Source organism: Vanessa atalanta, chromosome 1 (genome assembly GCF_905147765.1).
Source record: "Vanessa atalanta chromosome 1, ilVanAtal1.2, whole genome shotgun sequence".
Lineage (NCBI taxonomy): Eukaryota > Metazoa > Arthropoda > Insecta > Lepidoptera > Nymphalidae > Vanessa > Vanessa atalanta.
Genome location: NC_061871.1, coordinates 14,526,219 through 14,548,566, shown reverse-complemented (window position 1 = coordinate 14,548,566; position 22,348 = coordinate 14,526,219).

Sequence of the window (22,348 nt, the reverse complement as noted above, 5' to 3'; positions counted from 1 at the left end):
CAGCGTGGTGCTTCTCTTGACAAAAGGAGATAATCTTTAGCTCAGCTAGATTTTATGGCATTTAGATAATTTAGACTAGTTTAATATCTATCAAAGGTGATTGGATTAAACATGACAATGTAAGGCAGTCTTAGTAAATGTGGACTCTTTGGAATGATTATATTTATATTGATAATATTTAATAGCATAATTTTCTCTAATCTAAAATTGTCCACCTCGATTCTTCGATTATTATGTAATATTAAGAATACCAAAATTTACTTTTAATAGTTACTAAACAGAATATTTTTAATAGGGGAGTTCTACGCGGGAAAGATTGAAAACCGATTTGTCGGATGATACGATCAGATTTTAGTTTTAATGAACGTGACGTCAATAACAATGTACCAGGCAGTACCAATAACGCAAACAAACAAAGAAACAACGTCAATTATTATGTTCATCAAGAAATACAGACTAACTGAAGTCCGAATGAAAAAAGAAATGTATAAAAAGAACTAATAACTATGTCAGGATCGTTCATTGGAATGCCTTCTTGCTAGTAGTTTACTTTTTTACCGACTTCAAAAGGGAAGAGGTTATCAATTCGTCTGTATTTTTTTTACAGTAATAGAGCAATATAAACGGACATAGACATTTTTTCTGGTTTATATATTATTACACATATACCACGACCTTTCTGCTTCACGTTCGAAATAGATCTCATCTGCAACATTGATAAATAAGGCATATTACTCAATACAACATTATATTTAACATAAAAATCGTGGACTTAGTATTTACTGATTTCTAGGCAGAATATATAAAAAAATAATCGTACTTTACTGACATACTCTGTACAATGGTGGAAAAGAGTAACTACTAAATATCTTGCCGGTTCTTCTCGGTAGAATCTACATTTCGAACCTGTGGTAGCTTCACTTAATATAGTTTTGTAAAATGACCATTTATAAGTAGAACTAGAAGCTTGTAGAAAGAAGCTTACTTGAATAAAGTATATTTTGATTTAACAGAATCGTAATTCGTAGTTAGTGTTTTTTTCTGTTGAAAAAGTAAATGAAACAATTTAATTAAAGACAGACGCACCAGCTATCGTTTCAAAAGTGCAACGAAAAAGATCGATCGTTGCGATACGGGCGGTCGGGTAACTGGCTCTAACAATAACATTTTGACCTTGCCAGTTAAAATTATCCAAATTCAAATCTATAAGCCGAGGACACATTTTGCTGTGTGTTTCTCCATAAAATTATTATTTGTATTTCTCATTTATGGCATACGTACTATAAACTAATAAACAAAAAAAGATTATACAATAAATATTTTTAACCGACTTCAAAAAAAGTAACAGTCTAGATCCGGTTGTAATTTATTTTTGTGTATTCGTTACGTCAGAACTCCTTTATTTATTAATCGATTTAAAAATTCTTTATTATGTTAGCGACGGTACTTCACATTTGGTCCCATTTTATTTAAATTAGGTATTACTAATTTCCCGTGCGAAGCTGCTTTTTAAAAATACAAACACCCGTAATTAATTAACTTATCTCTAAAATAAAATTAATAGAATTACATTTAATGTTAAAATTAAATTGGCAACTTTACGCTCAATCAACCAAATGTTAGATAAAATAAGCTTGTTAGAACGATTATAATAATTAAGAAAGCACTTCACTTTATCCAGAGATCCGTGCCAAGTACATGGAAATTAGACACGGCAGTAAATGATGCGTAACGCCGTCAACTTGAACCTAATTTCATCTTTCCCACGTTCAACCGCTTTATCACTGTTATGTCAGGCTAATAAAAAAACGACGAGATTCTACGAATATTATAGGTAATTTTATATACATTTGTTCTGCGAGATTTATTTCATTTATCACAAATATGAATAGTTTATTTGATGATTGAAATATAATGAAAAAAGGTAAAGCGATTTACCATTATTCTGTTTTTATTAGTAAGGGTTGGAGCAAACTCTTAATCTACAGATGTATAATGTTGAACATAGTCTTATTATTAGCGTTGGTTATTTATCATATATAATACATTATATTTAATGTATATTAACTGTCGTTAGGCTACTCTTTGGTGATAACAGTTCCTCCTTCATCCTGCAAATCAATATTAGCTGGGCCAGAGCCGTGACACACCCCACCTCCGGGACGGTATATTTCATTCAAAGTAAAAAAAAAAAAATGTTTAAACTGTCAACGGTTAAGTTAAAGGTATCGTTAGGTTAAGTTTAAGGTTGGTGTTTTGAGAATGTATGTGGATGGATATAGAGGTAAGGGACGACCAAAGAAACGATGGATGGATTGTGTGAAATACAATATGGTTAGAAAGAATGTTACTTGTGAGATGACGTCCGACAGAGAACTATGGAAGAAGAAGACATGCGTCGACCCCAAGTAAAATTGGGATAAGGGCAGGAGGATGATGATGATGAAGTTAAAGGTATCGGTACATATGTCAGAATTTAGGAACATATGTGACACACTAAGTCTAGATGCTGCAGTGGATGGTAAAAGCTTTGATTATTTATTTATGCGTTTAGAGAAACTGTCAAACTTGAGAACGCATCGAAGAAAAATGTGACCAATAGTTGGGCACTAAGTACACGCATACTAGTGAAGTAGTATGACGTTTGGTGTTTGTCAAGTGTAACTGTCACGCACACCAAGCTTATTAAGTTGGCCGGTTCGTTTTAGTTATTTTGTAGTGCGATATTCTACCTATATATATATATATAAATAATCTAAGGGAAAACGTTATAAAATGTAAAACAGCCAACTACGGCTAATTTCTATTTATTAGGTATCATAAAGCTGTAGCGTGGATATTTTAGAATTTCGGTTTCTACTTGAGTGTCAAGCATTTTTGAGTATAATTTATTTCACTGAAATTCCTAATTATTCTAATACATTAACGGCTTTACTAATAACGGTTGTAAAGAGGGTGAGTTGATTACACGGCAACTTTTCTCTTTCTTTCATAAGTAATTTGACATTTGATAGATGAAGAAAGGTCGGCCCAATCCAACGTTTGTGTAAAACATTTGTAAATGTAAACTTATGCTGTAACTTGAAGCAGGAATGGCGTATAGATCTAATCGCTCACGAGGGCGAGCCCTTCAACGTTAACTTCATTAATTAAATAAACTCAACAAATAAACGATTTTTTTGGACGAATATAAAAGTCATGATTTTTTGGTTAAAACACCGTCATAGTTTTAGACGGTTTACCGTTGAAGTCCGAGCACCCCCTAGTCCCTACACAACTTAAGACCAGGATGGTGTGTATATTGCCGAAAACTTCTGACTCCCGACGACACCCGGCCTTTAAATTTATTTATGTAAATTCAGATTAGCTGGTCAGCGGAAGAGCAGTAAGGAGACTATATTCTTCCAGCACCTCTCGCTTCCGTACAAAACGTTGAGGCGCCAAAATGCTGCAAAACGGAACACTCTATCAGAATTTCTCACACTGTGTCCGAAGTCTTCCCAGACTCATAGCATGTGGATCACCTACCGCCTGGCTATTCCGTGCAGGTACATACCAAAGAACACATGACCGGTAAGCACCTTCGTCGTTAGGCTTACTCTTGGTGATACCAGTTCCTCCTTCATCCTGCAAATCAATATTAGCTGGGCTAGAGCCGTGACACACCCCACCTCCGGGGCGGTATATTACACTCAAAGTAAAACAAAAATGTTTAAACTGTCCATTTACATAAGATGTGATATTTTTCGTATAATAACAACATTCATCATGTAAAATTTATTTCAAATATTTTTAAGTACAAATCGATACAGCGTAATATAATTAATTGATAACTCCACTGACATTTACCTCAGATTGTCATGAATTTATTATTAAAGGATAAATGCAAACATAACAATAAATGCTCATTTATTAAATGCTGCAATCTGATTCGTCGCTTCGTTCGCATCGATATCGGATAGTAAATATACATTTTGTCTGTTTCATCTTTCATACTCCAGGAAAACGTGCCAAATATGTGGACACGACCTTTAATTATCCACTGCTTCACAGCTTTTTGATATGAGCAGAAACTACTGCTTACTATATATCTTTATACTGGACCTTCATTCGTTGAGATTAATCTGCATCCTAATCCTGTATGAATCCAATCTAATATTAACGAACACATGACAAAAGTAAGAAACGAATGAATAATTAATTATATTTAAAAGCTAATATACAATACTTTTTTAAGTTGTTCTACCAACCATTACTGCTGTCTTCTAGATCCGGGCTGACTATTCGTTGACAGTAAAACCCAACCACTTTTTATAAGCCAGACCCGGGATTCCATCCTGAGGCCTTTTGATCATGAACACCAACGATACAAATACTACACCTATAATGTAGATATAAGTATTACTGCCAAAATTAATTTAATAAATATACAATAATTAATTACATTATAAATAATAAATATTTTATTTTAATAAAATACAAATATTTTACTTTTAATACCACAATGGAAACATAATCCTGGACTTAATCTACTCTATATTAAAACTCGCGTTACGATAAATATAAAGGATTAAACTACATAATACATCTGTGAAATTAATTATAATCATTCCTTTTTTAAGATTTGCCAAAGCTCTTGGTTCGTCCTTCCACATCCAGTTGGATAGCTCCACTTTTTTATGATATTGGAAGGGACATTTATGACATGCAAATATGATGAATGAATTACCTGATTGAAGCGGCAATGAGCTAGTCACGAATCCTAGATTGGAGACCGCGGATAGGCAAATGCAGAAAATGCAAACTTCTTTACGGCGCAAATTTCAATGGTCGGTGGTGATCGCTAACCACCCGGTGGATAACTTGCTCTTATACGTACCTCTAGTACAATAGTAGTGATAGATATATTAATAGTGTTGCAGTATTTTAGGTCAAAGGATGGGAGGATTTAGTATTTTGGATCAAAGGATGTACGAGCAAGTTTACATCATCGAATTGATTTCAAACTGGGACTAGCACCATTTTTTTTTACCTACTTAAATTATGTTATGAGCAATGGGATATATTACTGCACTAATGTGTAATATATTCCTTAACGCGAACCATTCGGCGGTAAACGTCTACAAATAAAAAAGGAAAAATTGTTATATATTTTATTACGCAATAATAATCGGCCATCCACTCAACCCTCAGGTTATTAACATCAAATAGCCATATCTACAAGTGTTACGACATTATATCGTAACCTTTTGTGCAGTGTTCTTGGAATTAGCTATCGCTAGAATAATTCTGTTGACACAATACCCTCAGTCGTAAACGGTGAACAATGGATAGTTGTTCAAAGTTTATCAAAGTAAGTGACTATAAACTTGTTTTGGTAATGAGCGTAAACAAGGACATTGGTTAGGACTCCTTCGTCTCTTGCAACGTCGCCAAGTTAACGACAAACTGAGGATCAGATTTTATAGCTGACTTCAAATAAATATAATCTGCGATCTGAGATGACATTTTAAGATTAAAAATCAAAACAAGCGACTCTTGTCTGTCCGTTTGTTCGGCCAGCTATTTTAAAGTATATGATGGATTTAAATATGTATTCCGGGGGGTTATTTAGATGAAAATAATGTGAAAAATTTTGAAAGCTTTTTGAATTTAACTTTGGTTACGTATATTAATTATTTTATCTGCATTACTAACTATGTATACTTGTTGACTTCCAGGCAGGTTACATTATATATTTATATAATTGTATTTATTATATATTTATATATTAATTATATTATATATATATAAAAGAGCCGAGATGGCCCAGTGGTTAGAACGCGTGCATCTTAACCGATGATTTCGGGTTCAAACCCAGCAGGCACCACTGAATTTTGTGTTTATAAGGCGGTGAAGGAAAACATCGTGAGGAAACCTGCATGTGTCTAATTTCATCGAAATTCTGCCACATGTGTATTCCGCCAACCCTCATTGGAGCAGCGTGGTGGAATATGCTCCGAAACCTTCTCCTCAAAAGGGAGAGGAGGCCTTTAGCCCAGCAGTGGGAAAATTTACAGGCTGCTAATGCTAAAAAACCACATTTAGACTACTTAATAGAAATCTGGGGTACAGCTGCCCCAACAAACTTAGCGCAATTGCAAGTTAAGCAGAACAAATTAGTAAAAACACTTTTTAACTACGACTTTCTCACATCAACTCAAAAAATTTACAAAGATACAAAAATAATGAATGTCGCTCAAACCTACAATTACTTTATTTGCATACTAATCAAAAAAATAATGGACAAAAATATACACACGGAAATACAATTTAATAAAAAACAACACTCACAAAGAATAAAATTAAGAAACGCTAATGATATAAAACTATCAAAACCTCGCACTATTAACTATGGAAATAAAAATATAATGTTTGACGGAGCAAAACGATATAATAATTTACCTAAAAATATTAAAGAAGCAAAAAGTATGCGTCAATTCAAGATGCTATTAAAAATATATGTTAAAAATAATATAAAATAACACAAATTCGTAACATGAAACAAACCATATAATAAGGTAATGTAAAATAAAAAAATAAAAAAAATAAAAATAAAAAAAATTCAAAATTCAAAAAAAAAAAATATTTAAAAATATACATTATATTTAATATTATAAAAACAAACAATTTACAAAAAAAAAAAAAAGCAATAAATCCACTAACTCATACCACTTCCAGCTGTATTTAATCCGTGTATTTGCGATAAGACCAGACCATCCACAATAATGCAAAGTATTCACAGATACCCTCTTTGTAATTGTATTTATTTATGTTTTACTAATATTATGCTTCCTTATAATGTTACTTTGTTACGCCGCTAGGCAATTATTGTAATTGTTTATTTAATGTTCTCATGTAAGTGAATGTCATGTATTCTTAATGAGAAATAAAGATCTTTAACCCGAAAAAAAATAATTGTATTTAATTAATATAATTTTGTATTGTAAATGTTGAAAAAGAGTAACTACTGAGTTTCTTGCCGGTTCTTCTCGGTAGAATCTACAGTCCAAGGCAGTGGTAGCTTCACTTAATATAGTTATTAAAGTGACGATTCATAAGTGCTTGAAAAAGACTACTTGAATAAAGTGTATTTTAATTTTGACTGATGTCCTCTTTATTGTACATCATCATCCATATCATTCCACTCACGCATATAATCTTACAATCAATTTCTGTCGCATTTTTTTTGTAATAATATATATAAATTACAAATCAACTGTCCCCACTAATGTTCAAGCATCAAAGACGCCGTTTTTGGCTATTTCTACATAACTTTGACATTTGACTGGCAAAAGAAAAAAGTATAACAAAATCATCCAAGTCGCTTGTTACGACTGACAAAAATTGTCTAGCATTTCATACGGTCTTGTCAAAAGAAAATGTCAAAGAGATTCATCCCTTAAAAATAAGACGATTGGCGACGTCATTTTCAATCTTTAATTATTGATCACCTGGTGAATCAATTTTGTCATTTCCATATTATTCATCGTGAATCGCTATGGGGTTTTATCTCGACTCGCGGTGTTGTGTACTCTCTATATCGCTTATATATACATTTTTGAATGGGAAGTGCAGTAACTAGAATATGACCCAGTCGAAATACGAAATATATTTCTTACTTTTGCTAATTTCGATAAATATTTTGGAAGATTTCAGACAGACAGTTGATATTGGCTAAAATGTTACGCTTTGTTGCTATAAAAATATATATACCTATGTCTTCTTCGCGAAAATGATAAGAAGTTTTCAATTGTTATTCTTCAGCTTTATTACCTCAAATATCGATGGAATGCGAGTTAAACAAGTTTAACCGCAGTCGATGAACTTCCAACCATCAAAATATTTCAGCTTAGATCAGATGTCTACACGGCAAATGAGACGTTTTACGACGTATAAAACGTATCCTATGATTCTTTACCTACGTTTTATTGGTGCATCTTCATCAATATGCATTGAACGAGGATATTTCATATTTTGCATCTTACAACCGGTGAATAAACTCTGAACTGCTTCTAGATACTCGTCAGGTACAACTTGATAAACTACCGCAGATTATTCGGTATACATTTTATATCTTGATAACGATAAAAATGATAGAATCAAAGGGAAAATTACCCACTGTGCAAATCATGACTGCGTTTCCACGCAGTGGTGCGGTGGCAAAAATGTTTAACAGCATTGTATTAAGACGTAATTTCGATTTTCTAGGCGAAAAATAAACTAACTCTCCTTATTGGTGACGGGACTGGTTCAGAAAGAATAAGACATTTATTTTGGAGACGAATATTTGCACCGTTTGTTCGTTTCAGCATTTATATTTTAGACATTTCGTAACATAATGAAATACACTAATGTAGAAACTTTCGAACAATGAATAATTATAAAGTGACGTACGTCAATTACTATTGCTTAGTTAAAAAATTACAATCAACAAATTTTGAACAACTCCGCATTAACTTGAAATACTACCAAATGTAATAAAGTTAATTACTATAATATCTAATTGTTAAATTATATTAAATATTACCAATTGATGAAATATAACTCGATAGCTTTTATATTTGCATGAAATTTGAATTGATTAAATATCTAGTTGGTTCGCTTGCATCATGTCTGAATGTATTCTATTGGCGCCCGTTAGGGCTGGCAACACTTGAGGATTGAGTGGATAAGGTAAAGTGATAACTTCCTTTCGGCGCCGGTCTGTCTGGCTTCTCTTTCTCTTACGCATATGGCAGCGGTAGGCAGGCCCCTTCTCTCTAACTCTTTAAACATTAAAATACATAAAATTGTTCTAACGCATAAATCATCAATATATTTTAGGTAATCCCATAAGATATTACGCCATGAGAATTCAGGATCAGAAAATCAGCATCCCTATCTGCATTCAAAGATCGATGAAATTGAGAACGTGTCGTCTGTACATGCCAACCGAATCATTCAAAGATCTTCAATCTTAATGTCACTATGGTGGTGAATGAGTAATGCGTCTACCTATAAAATTGGAGTGTCTGTTTGTAATATTAAAATAACCGCGTTTTACTAAATGCATATGTATGTATACACGGTACATATACCAAAATAACATTTTTTACAATTTTTGTCTGTCTGTCTGTTTGTTCCTGCTAATCTCTAGAACAGCTGGACCGATTTTGACGGGACTTTCACTGGCAGATAGCTGATGTAATAAGGAGTAACTTCTTACTTTTATTTTAGAATTATATGTATAATAATAATAAAGTCACGCTTTTTTATTAAATTCAAACGCGAACAAAGTCGCGGGCACAGCTAGTATCTGAATATAATCTTAAATATTCAATGAAAACATTTCGTATTCATATATATACTATTGAATTTTATTCTTATTTGCAAAACTATTTAAGTCTAAATCTCGTGAATAGCTTCCAATTGAAAACGGAAATTGGTTGAAAAACAGAGAAGAAAGTAGCTAATGCTGGTTCATTCAGGATTTTAATCTCTCAATCGGTGGAACAGACACGACAGGCAACGTAATATAGGATGGCATGAACTGTATCAATGGGAATTCATCAAGGCATCTCATTTAAAATAGTTAACTTAAGATTGAATTATACGAGACTCATTAAAATACTATCTAGTAACTTCTTCAACTGTGGAACAAGATTATTTATTAGTTGTATGTTTTTTAATAGATAAATGGTGTTTTAAAATAACTTAGATGTCATCACCTCAGCCGTAGGACGTCCACTGCTGGACATAGGCCTCCCCCAAATATCGCCACAAAATCTTGTGCAGCCCGCAACCAGCGGCTAAATGTATACCAAAGAAAATTAAATAAAGTCCATTCGAATTTCATGTACAAGTTCAATGTAAGAACATGTTTGTAGGGTCAAAAATACGTTTGTTCTTCTAAGAAATACTCGCCATCGCTTGGAACAAACATTTATTTCCATCGTGGATCGATGTGGTCGGGAAAAACTACTTTTCAAGTTGCTGTTCTTACAGTACACAAATAAGTGCACAAACATAGGCCACATTCTTACTCACATAGTCCAACAAGAGAGGTTCAGATACAAAACCAACGGCTTCACATTCTCTTGGAAAAAAGTGGTTGTAAACTCTGTCAACTTCCTAATTCCAAGGTAGTTCTTAGTATGTAAGGAAAACTTAGTAAGCCTTCGATAATATATTCTTCTTGCAGAATGAGAAATGCGTGTTTTATACAAGTTAAGAAAATACCTGTTTACTATCTACTACCGACCCAAAAACTTACAAATACCTCTTACTCAATCTTAAACCTTTTTCTGATTATATGACAAAATTAGCCATTATGTGCTTTTAATATTTTGCTGCTGTTAAAAAACTTTTATTTACACTTCACGTTAAAAATATTAGTAATTGGACCAGTGAAAAACGAAATCAAATAAAGGTGTAATTTCCTAGCGACGCGACGTTCAAGTAAAATAAATATGTCTGAACTCGGAAACGCCGACCGACGAAGGTCTAGAAGTGAAATAATATTAGTCTGCTGCTAATTTCATATCGACGCTTAGCCAAATGCTACCGTATTAAATAACAGAGAGTTTCTCCAAACTTTATATTTCTTTCGCTGAATTTCTCTTTGTGAAAAATAATTTACGATATTGAGCTTTGTATGAAGACGTTTAACTTTGTGTTTCAATAATTATTAAAATTATTAACACTTTCTGGGTTAGGATATGCTTATATAAGTCAAAACAATTATTGAGCTATTGTATCATATGTACTGTCCGCGTCCTCTTTAAGCATGTTAAGCCGTTGGTCCTACGCATGAACTCTATCCGGTCGTGTCGAACTTGCGGTTCCATTGGATTATGGTTATATATTCACTTGCAATAACAAAATTCAGCGAAATATTACCAAAAGATTGCTTATTTCTTTGAATCTTTATAATCTACAGACATTATTTAATTATTATTATTTTAAGGAAAGATGAGATTCGAATGTGCGTATGTCGTTGGCGCAAATAGAACTGTAATCACACGCAGTATTCTGGACTAGACCACCATCGCGCGCTGTATTTATTTAGTAGTTACTCGACAGTACACTGATCGATTTGAGTAGGACTGGTCGCTTTTTACAGAACTTGCGAGGTTTTAGTAGGTGTGATACATAACATTCATGCCTGGAACCATTACAAGTTGAATTTAAAAAAGGTGTGGTTTTAGCAGAAATATAAATGACTACTGTATCAGTACCGAGTGCTATACGTAACGCACAAAATGGGTGTGTAAGACCTCGAGAAGCGAGAATAAAGACTTCGGCCCACTTTGGTCCTAGAGGAATGCGTTAATCTCCACAGAGAAAGTGTTAGATTGAACTTATCTACGAGTGCGGTGGGCTCAAGTATTGTAAAGAAATCTCGAACACCGTTATTTGTTATACGTATGACTGCAATGGAATAAGATAAAAAAACCACGTCATCGACATCCACCAGACGGAGCCAGGCTACGCCCGATAGTAACGGTACATGGCCCCACTTAGAGAAGATTACCGTAGGCGCTGTAATTTGGCTACACCCTGATTTAATTCTTTGTTTATCCACAACGACCTTGAATACAATGTGGTGTAACTATATATGTTAAACAACATAGCGGACTTTAAGCTCTGACGCAACTGCTTGAATGCATGTAATTAAACAATAAAAGACGCGCTCCATTATTCACCGGAGACCTCGCCAAGTGATATCTAACTTATATTTAAATAAATATGTATCTGAATAATAGCATCAAAAACTATACAGTTTAGTATAAGCTCTATATAAGTGCGTATTGGACACTCCAGCACGCACAAGACGTATCACGTACTCAATGAGACTGCGTCCGTGATACAGGCTACCTGTTGTTTTTATAACGGAAACTTTAAACGAATAAAATCGCAGCGACGTAGAAAATTAAATTACAATATAGTTAAATGCAATTTCATTATAATTTCTTTAAAGTATATTTTACCATCTATATAGTGTTTCATCAATAATAAGCCTTTTAATGCATGTATTTTTCGCAAGATGAGATTTAAATTACTGATACTACTGATATGCCAAGTTTTACTCGTAATATAATCAAAGTGGAACATTATTATAGCAATTTCAGTTAAGTTTATGCTTTTGGCAAGTGTATGCTGCTCTTAGCAGAGATAATACATTAAACGTCATTGCAATTTCTTATTTAGAACCGTGTACATAACTTAGGAAACAATCATAATGATCTAGTCGACTGTAAAATATCAACTGTTCGTATGTCATATAAAAGTAAGTCTCACTATCGATGCTACATTCTTTTTGCATAAGTTTATTAAAACATCCTTTAATATCGCTAATAATGTTATTAACCATTTGAACTTATATTTAAATATATAGCAAAAAGATCATCTACTGCCTCGTGTGTCTAGTGACCCTAGTGATCTGGGCAAAACCTAGATCGGGTGAAATAATAGTTCTTAGATATTTCTGTCGAAAAAAATGCAGTCCGAAGTCTTTAAGTTTGTACACTATACGTCCTGCGTATTTGTCTGGGCTCCTTGAAATTGGCGGCCGTAATCGAAATCGGTCAAAAGGTCATCATCAATTATTATATAAGATTGTGTGAAGTTAATAGTATTAGAACATTTAAAAAAAAATCGTCGCCAACCACACAAGCGGTCCAATCTAACTGTAAGGCTCATGTCATGTTTAACGCTTTACTTAACTTGTGATTAAAAAAAAATAAAGCTAAAAAAAATTCAACCTATTCTATAGATAATGGAAGCCTGGAAGATAAGTTTTTCTTCAAATATGAATAAGTTCATAACTGGCGAAGGTATCAGGGAACAAATAAATATTACCAATTGAAATTAGTCTTCTTTCTTTAAAGACAACAACAACTGTAATCTGTATTTAATCACGTTTGGATATATACATATATAAGGTCGTGGGTTTTTCAAGCATTAAACAATTTGATTCATCTAAAAAATAGAGAATCGACAATTGCAATGTTCATGCTTTATTTCTTCCTTAAAGAGAACTGGAATTGTCCTTTCCACTCTTAACTGAACTAAAATACTAATTAATAAAAAAAAACGTTTATCACTAAGTTTAAAATGAATATTTTAAATTAATTGACACTTCTTATGTCATTAAAAAATATTATATGGTTTTTTACTGAGACGGCCTCCTTCGACTCAACTGCCAACACTCGAATGTAATCACAAAGCTTACATCTCCCCCCTTCGAAATATAAATGAGAAAATTTATATTTCCTCTTAAGTAATATTTAGCTGTGAAAACTAAAAATCAGTATGCATAGGGATAAGCTTTGTGACATGATATAGTCCAGTTGATCTTGTTCCACGACCAGTATTTATTTTAAAAACTGAATCCGATATTTTTTCTTCTATTTCAAATGGGCCAATTCTAATTTCATCCATCTTTTTTTTGTTTAATTTGTTCCCATAGTCAACATATACCATATCTCCTTTTTTAAAATCATATTGTAATCTATTCTTGGCAAATAAAGTTTTATTATAGTCATGCGATTTTATTGACCTTTGGAGTGCTATTTTCCTGTCTTCTTCCAAACTTTTTGTTAATAACTGTTTTTCTTTTAATTCATGTGGTAACAAGTCTGTAGATTCCCCAGATAACAAATATTTAGGAGAAAATCCTGTTACAGAATGGTCTGTTTCATTATATCTGTTTCTACATTCTTCAGCTATCTTTGACCAATTTCTTTTTCCTTTTGATTCATTCATTTTGCATCTTATTTTGTTTACAATAGTCTGATTTAGCCTTTCGTTTAAACCATTTGAGAACGGTGCATCTACCGCAGTAAATATTAATTGAATGTTTCGGTTCTTAAGATAATTTTTGAATTCAATCGAATTAAAAGCTGGATATTGATCAGAAAGTAAGATGTCTATTGTTTCTTCTTTAGGAATTTTTTCTATGAGTTTAATGAAGTCTCGAGCGTGTTGATTCTTAGAACATAGAGTATATGCATATCTAGTAAAGTGGTCAACTAGTAGATGTAAATACTTTTTTGTTGATCTTTGCCCACCAAATCCTCCTATTGTGTCCAGTGACATTATTTGAAAGGGTTTATTAGCTGGGCCCAATTGCGATATAAAGCCATACTTTTTATTTAACCTTGTTTTATTTTTTATACAAGTCTCACAGTTTTTGCATATATATTTGATATTTTCTGATAGATTCGGTGCAGTATAAAAGCGTTTTATTTTAGATTCTGTTTGATTTATTCCAGTATGACAATATTTTTCATGGGTTTTTTTTATTATAATTTTACTGTAATTTTCACTTAGAAGTATTTTTTTATTACTTTTACCACTTTTTTTATAGTAAATTCCATCTTCTAACACAATGTTCTTTTCATGTTCTTTTATTTGCAAATTTTTTGCTTGATCACATTTTATGTCATGAATATCAATAATATTAACCGTCCTTAAATTATCTTCATTATTAGCATCTATGTCCAACACTGGGTTTCTGCTGAGACAATCTGTATTATTTTTTCCTGGGAAATATTTTATTTCACAATTATATTGTGACAGATAATATGACATATCGCCTAATTCATCATCAGGTCTGTTTCTTACATTTAACTTCTCTAAGGGTTTGTGATCTGTATAGACAGTAAAATAGTTTCCAATCAACCAATGTTGCCAAAATTTTATACTCTCTTTTATGGCTAAGCATTCCAAAAATATAGCTTTTTTATTTCTTTGTGATTCATTTATTTTTTTAGAAAAATATGCTACCGGTTTTTCTTCGCCATTGTGTTGAATTTGTTTTAAAACTGCTCCTATTCCTACGGCACTGGCATCTGTATAGATAAGTATTGGTGCTTGTGGATTATAAATAGCTAGTATTGGTTTGGAACACAAATAATCTTTAATTTTCTGAAATGCATCCTCACATTGTTGTGTCCAATTAAATATCTGATCTTTTCTCAGTAATTTATGTAAAGGGTCAAGAACGATTGAAACATTTGGAATGTATTTTCCATAAAAATTAATTTTTCCTAAAAATTGTCGTATTTGTTTTCTATTTTGAGGAGCAGGAAAATCTTTAATTGATTTTAAATTGTCTTTTAGAGGTGTAATCGTATTCTTTTGTAATATATGGCCTAAATACTTAACAGAATCACTTGCAAATTTGCATTTTGTAAATTTCAACCTGAAACCCTCTTCTTGAATAGCATCCAACAATTTTTTTAAGTGTGTGATATGTTCATCAAATGATTTAGAAAAAACCAGTATGTCATCAATAAAATTCACTGCAAACCCCGACAGGTCATTTTTTCTTATAATATTTCCCAAAATTCGTTGAAATATGGCCGGTGATGTTTTAAGGCCAAAGGGTAAACAAGTCCACTGGTAATGGCCTTCCTGTGTTACAAAACCAGTTTTGTATTTGTCTGAAATTTTTAATGGAATAGACCAAAAAGCTGAATTTATATCTAGAGTTGTAAAATAATTACAATTTATTGTTTTTGTTATTAAGTCTTCTATTAGGGGAAATGGTTGCGATTGAGGTATGATTAATTTATTTAAATCTCTGAAGTCTATGCATAATCTACTTTTTTTTCCTTCATCCCTTTTAAAAGCTAAGGTCACAGGTGCCCCAAACGGACTGTATGATTCTTCAATCAATCCATGTTTTAACAGTTGTGAGATTTGATTTTCTATCTCTAGCTTGTCTTGAACTGAACATCTATATGGTCTTTTATAACAATATTTTTCAACTTGTAAATCTATACACGCTTCATAGTTCTTCACTTTTCCAGTGTCAAATTTATTTTTTGCAAAGATATCAGTGTAACTATCCAATAATATGTTTATCTGTTTTCTTTGATCAGTATTTAAGTGTTCTGTATCTATATTAAATTTGTTTGTATCTATACCTTCATTAAAGTTTACAGCATATTCTTTTTCTTCTATATATATTCCCATATTTTTAGTTTGTTCGTCTTCAAAATTATTCTTATTTCTTATTTTGAAATTGTCTGTTTTTTGTATTTGGATATTTAAATTCTCATCATGAGTCAACCCAAATTTATGTATTGAATCTAATCCTAGTATTAAATCATACTCAAAATATTCATTTTCATAGATAAATGCATTTATTTTAATCTTCTTATGCAATAACTCCGCATCTAACGTAATCAATCCTTTTGTTTTGCCCCCTCCACTTATTGTTTTTATCGTGTTATAAAAATAATTTGGTTTCATATTCGTCACCTGAACTAGTTTTGAATTTATTAATGTTATTTGTGAACCAGGGTCATACAGTCCCTTGGCTTCTAATGTATTATTTAATGTCACTATAATCTCAATAAGTGGAGGAAATTTTAGTTTTTTGGATCTTCATTACTCAGTTCAACTTTTAATATTGAATTAGAATTAAGGTTTTTATCATCTGTTGTTTTTTTTTCATAGTTATACCAGCAAACACTCTCTGGATGAGATCTATTCATTTTTCCTTTATTTTCACAAATCCTGCATGATTTTTTTTCAGTTTGTTTTATTTCTTGTTTATTGTATTTATTCGCAGTGTTTAAGTTCTTCTTTATGTCGTTTTTTCTTGTTAAACTTTCTAATCCTCTTATGCTGTTAAATAAGTCATTCACTTCTTTAAGGTTTTCTCTGTCTATTCTATCCGTTACAAAGTTTGGTAGACCGGTGGCAATCAAATATATTAAAGTTGGTATATCTATTGATTTGTTTATTTCTAACAAAAGTCTCTCCTTTTTTAGAGCGTATTCTAAGATTGATCCTTGTATATATTTAAAGTTCATAGCGTACTTTATTGGTGACCAACCTTTATCTGCAAATGTTTCACTCAAACTTTTCTTCCATACAGACCAATCTGAATCTATAGTATGTTTAATAATCATTGAGCTGTACCAATCTACACAACTATCTTCCAATAGCAATCTTAGAATTTCTATTTTTTGTATATCTGTATCTATTTGTAATCGTGCACATTCATTTTCAAAATTATCTAACCATTGTTTAACATTTGTTGTATTTTTTGAAAACTTCTCTATTGAAAATTCTGATATTAATCTCATCTTATTTTCTGGTTTTTTCAACAATATTGTTTCTGTTGTTAAAGACTCATTTCTTTGTTCTATTTTTTCAAGTAAAAACCCATCAAACTGTAAGTTGTCATCATCTAAATATGTTGATTTCATTTCCTTAGTTAATGTTATCCATACCTGTCTCTTATCGTGCCTTTTTTGAAGAGATTTTTTTATTTTGTCAAATATTTCATGCTTTATTATTTCTTTGTGTAGATGCACTGGTTGGTACTCTCTAGGCACAATATAAGTTTGGTTGTGTATATCCGTAATGGAGGTTATGGCATAAATACTTGTCTTATTATCGTCTGGTTTGGCTTTTATAATAAATTCAAATCTTAATTTCTCCATTACGTAAGTGCAAAAGAAATAATTTTTCCTTTTTTTTTACATGTAAATAAATTGTCGATTTATAAGGTCGTGGGTTTTTCAAGCATTAAACAATTTGATTCATCTAAAAAATAGAGAATCGACAATTGCAAAGTTCATGCTTTATTTCTTCCTTAAAGAGAACTGGAATTGTCCTTTCCACTCTTAACTGAACTAAAATACTAATTAATAAAAAAAAACGTTTATCACTAAGTTTAAAATGAATATTTTAAATTAATTGACACTTCTTATGTCATTAAAAAATATTATATGGTTTTTTACTGAGACGGCCTCCTTCGACTCAACTGCCAACACTCGAATGTAATCACAAAGCTTACACATATATATGGAAATACATATCCTATGTACATTCGAAGATATGGAGATAGTTGAACGATAATTTATTAACTGTTTTATATAAAGAGTTGATAGAGTTAGTTCACGTACAGTATTACGAATATATACGGCTTCTAGTTTTACGATGTTAACATTGTACTTTACTTGACTTCAGGAAGACCTCATAAAAGTGTGTGTTTTGAAAATTTATCCAATCCATTGTCCAATTCAATGTAGACACATTTCGGGTACATTAAGTTATCGATGTTTTATCGTCCCTAGAGCTCGATCCTGATGTAAGCAAGATGTATGTATTCTATATATTGTACGTCATTTTGAAAGTAATTGTTCCATCTAATTGCTGTTCTCTCATTACGGATTTCTTTAAAATAAATATCGATATCGATTCCCAATATAAGAAACTCGCATAGTTACTCTTTTCAAATAAACAGATTTACAATGCTGTTTTTCACAATTTATTTTCAATCAGTCCTGTGACCTGAACCAGGCTTTTTTCAAAGTATTAGGCTTAGGTTTAAAGATTATTTATTCTCATAAAGACGATTACATCACTTAAATGAGAACACAATTCAAAAAAAAAAAAGAAAATTAAAACAATTTACAGATATTCGTTGTCGTACTTACATTTACATTTTCCATTGTAGAAAATAACATACAAATCATGAAATCATCAAACAAATACGATACTACATACTTAAACAGATATTTTTGTAATAATGTATTGGGACAGTCGCTTTTTGAATATATCGAACGAGTCAATATTTTTAATGTCTAAGGGTATATTGTTGTTGTTATTTTAATGAATAATAAGATTTATTTATTAATTTAGTCTTAAGAAACTTTTTAAATTTTATAAATGGTAAGTTGATTATATTTTCCTGTATCTTATTATAATGCGTATACCATTGCCCGAAATCGTTCTCTGTACCGTATGCAAACGGAAAGTAGGGATTTATTCTTATTTCTTGTATTAATAGTATGTAAATCAGCTTTTATGGAATATTTTAGTATATTCTTCTGTATAAACATTATATTATCATAAATATATTGAAGCAGCCGTTAATACGCCTGTTTCTTTAAATTCTTCGCGTAATTATGTCCTAGAGCGAATATTGTAAATCGTTCGGATAGCTCTTTTCTGCAGAATAAATACTATTTCAATATCTGCTGCATTACCCTATAGCAACATTCCATATGACATAAGACTATAAATATTACTAAAATAAACTAGTCTAGCAATACTTATGTCCGTGAGCTTTCGAATTGTTTTTATTGCATAAAAGGCACTAGGGCTACGCCCTACTAGGGCATACATATGGGTGCCCCACTGAAGTTTGGAGTCAAGGGTAATCCCTAGAAAGGCCGTCGACTCAACAAACTCAATTTTTAATTCTCACTCAATAAATCAACGAAATGAAATACTTAATTTTCATAAATTTGTATCTAGATCATATTTGCATGCATTGCTTTGATATAACATGTAAAAGGATACTCCCGTAATCAAAACAAGCCGCGAAAAAAACCACGTAAAAATCATAAAGATTGATATTTATTATATTTTCAATAAAGGAGATGGCGCGCGCAACCAAAGATTCAATAAAAGGCATATTTTTATCTCATTTTGTGCGATATTTGCATTTATATGACACCCATCGTCGTCTTCGTTTATAATACGAGCACCCGTGACTTCGTTTGTATTGACTTTTTAATAAGGTAAGTATTTAGTTTTTGAGTAAGGTCTGAGTTTTAATTTGGAGACAATGGGACATGTGTTGACAATATAGTTTATACATTTAAAGCTTTAATTAAAAGTAGGAGCACTTTTTCTAAATAAGTATAACAATGTTGCCTCTTTCTACAATATACCCATAGCGTTAAATGACGTTAGATTATAAATAAATGACAATGACAATTTTTTTTATTAATATCCCGTGTGAATTAATACTATAAAAAAAAATTAATAATATTTTTTTTCAATGCAATTAATGTAAAATTAAATAACGCAAAAAAGCAATTTAATTTCTTAAATATTATTTATAAAGGAATTACTATTATTCCAATTTATCACTTGTGCTTGGAGTGGGGGACGACAATAGCCCAAGGGATCAGGATCGATCCTGCGACTTTTTAAATCACTAGGCCGCCCGTAAACCATTGCGCTATTGACGCTTATTGTTTAAAACCGTATACAATAGAAAGAGATGAAGAACTCATCTGGAGGGAGCATAACGCCTTTTTCTTACGTGACGAACGAAGTAGAAAAGTGAACTTAACTGTAAGATGCGTTAAAGAACTTGGTTCCCATAAATTTAATTAAAAATTCATTAATAATATATATTATAATTGTATTTTAACTTTAATTTTAAAATTAATTATAAACTGAGATTGTCAAATATTGTATCGTACGAATTAAAATAATATAATATTCATAATTATACTTCATATTGATAAAAACATATATCTTTAAACTTAAATTGTGATGCTGCCTGGTAATAAAAACATGCAGACACACAAACATCAAGATAAGATACGCCAAAGGCACCACAAAGGCAGGCACAACGTGTCGGTAGAGAAACAAAAAATATAAACCAAAAAAAAAAACCTATAGCAGATAGTACACGTGTCGGATAGTCTGACACATGTAAAACTGGAAGTGGAAGTTTTTCGAGGAACAATGGAAAATTTACGAGTCGATACCTTTACTCTTGTTTCTGTAAAAGTATTTCGTAATAAGCACGCGGATCGACCACGAGGTGCGTCACGAACTTTTCTTTCAGTATGGCTTCACTCTTAGAACTTAATACCGATTCGGACCGGTAGCTAAAACGCGTGAAATTTACCGGTTTAAATCCGGACATCCACCGCTGATTTTTCATGTGCTTCATTCGTATGTAACTCATTTCCTGCTCTGTGATGAAATTGTACGAATCATAGATTTTTCTAATTTTTAATAGATCTGATAACTCATTAACAAAATTAAACTGAACTCTTAAATTATTAAAAATTAAATTTTAAATAAAAAATCAATCTAAAATGAAAGTCCTACGTAAAGTTACAGCTACGACCTCGTATGTACCGGAAGAAATTGATTCGACATTCATTCTGTTTATAAACAGATTCGATGTTAAAAAACCTGAATTTAAAACCACAATTGAAGTGGGGTGAAGTGAGTATGAATCAATATTGGTAATGTATATCATACTCGTATTGCCTAATTAGCTGTATGAAAATTATTCTCGTTTTGTATCTCATTTCGTTACTCATTATATGCCTAACTTCATATTTAATAAAACACAAATGTCAGAATGTTTAAACAATGTCGACAGTTTGCAATTTATTATATTTAAATTTTAGATTCTCATTTTGATGTTTTCTCATGAGGACAAACAAGTGTTTAATTAAGGTACAAAATATTAATACCTCGCTACAAGTTCCAGAGATACCCAAGTGGATACGGACAAAGTTAAGCACAAAGGAATTAATTTTTATAATTATACATAATTAAAATACGTTTTACGAAAAAACGGAGCATTATTATAATAAGGAGGTAAGTTTTTCTCAAAGTTTCCGTCTTGTGTCACGATTTTGCATAACGCTGATTGTGTTAATATTATTTATATGTGTTGATAGTATATATAAAAAAAAAAATCATTTTAAGATTTTATGTATCTTGTTCACGTGTGAAGTTGAAGCGGGTCGCTAGTCTACCCGTATAATAAATCAGTTACAGGACCAAGTCTGTACGTGAAATATTTTTTGACGTGATTAATTGCTATGGTCATTATTATCGATACATAAAAACACGCCTTTTATTACTGTACACTGACAATACACAGGATACTTGCCATAGCATACATAAATTCATTACTTACTCGTACATTAAATCCACCTAATCGCATTAGAGCAAATTGGTAAAATAAAAATAGACTCCGTACCTTTCTTTAAGGGGATTGGGGCTCTTTTTCCAGCAGTAGGTTATGGGATGTTGTTTGCTTACTAACTTTAACATTTAAATCGAGCTAATACTCACTAACAGGGTATTTGCCAAATATGTGTTTAGGCCTCACTAATATTGATTCTTACCATGAAGTTTTTGATAATGTTAGGGCATAGTTGCATTGCCGTTAAAGTTATATTTAATGTCTAACTTTATATCGATATTCCCGTAATAAATGAATATCAATAATTTATGACTTACTTTTAAAGAAATAGTTCAGTTTTACACTTCGGAAAAGAATCAATACTCCCTTGTTTTAATAAAATTAGCATTAGCAGCCTGTAAATTTTCCCACTGCTGGGCTAAAGGCCTCCTCTCCCTTTGAGGAGAAGGTTTGGAGCATATTCCACCACGCTGCTCCAATGCGGGTTGGCGGAATACGCATGTGGCAGAATTTCGTTGAAATAAGACACATGCAGGTTTCGTCATAATGTTTTCCTTCACCGCCGAGCACGAGATGAATTATAAACACAAATTAAGCACATGAAAA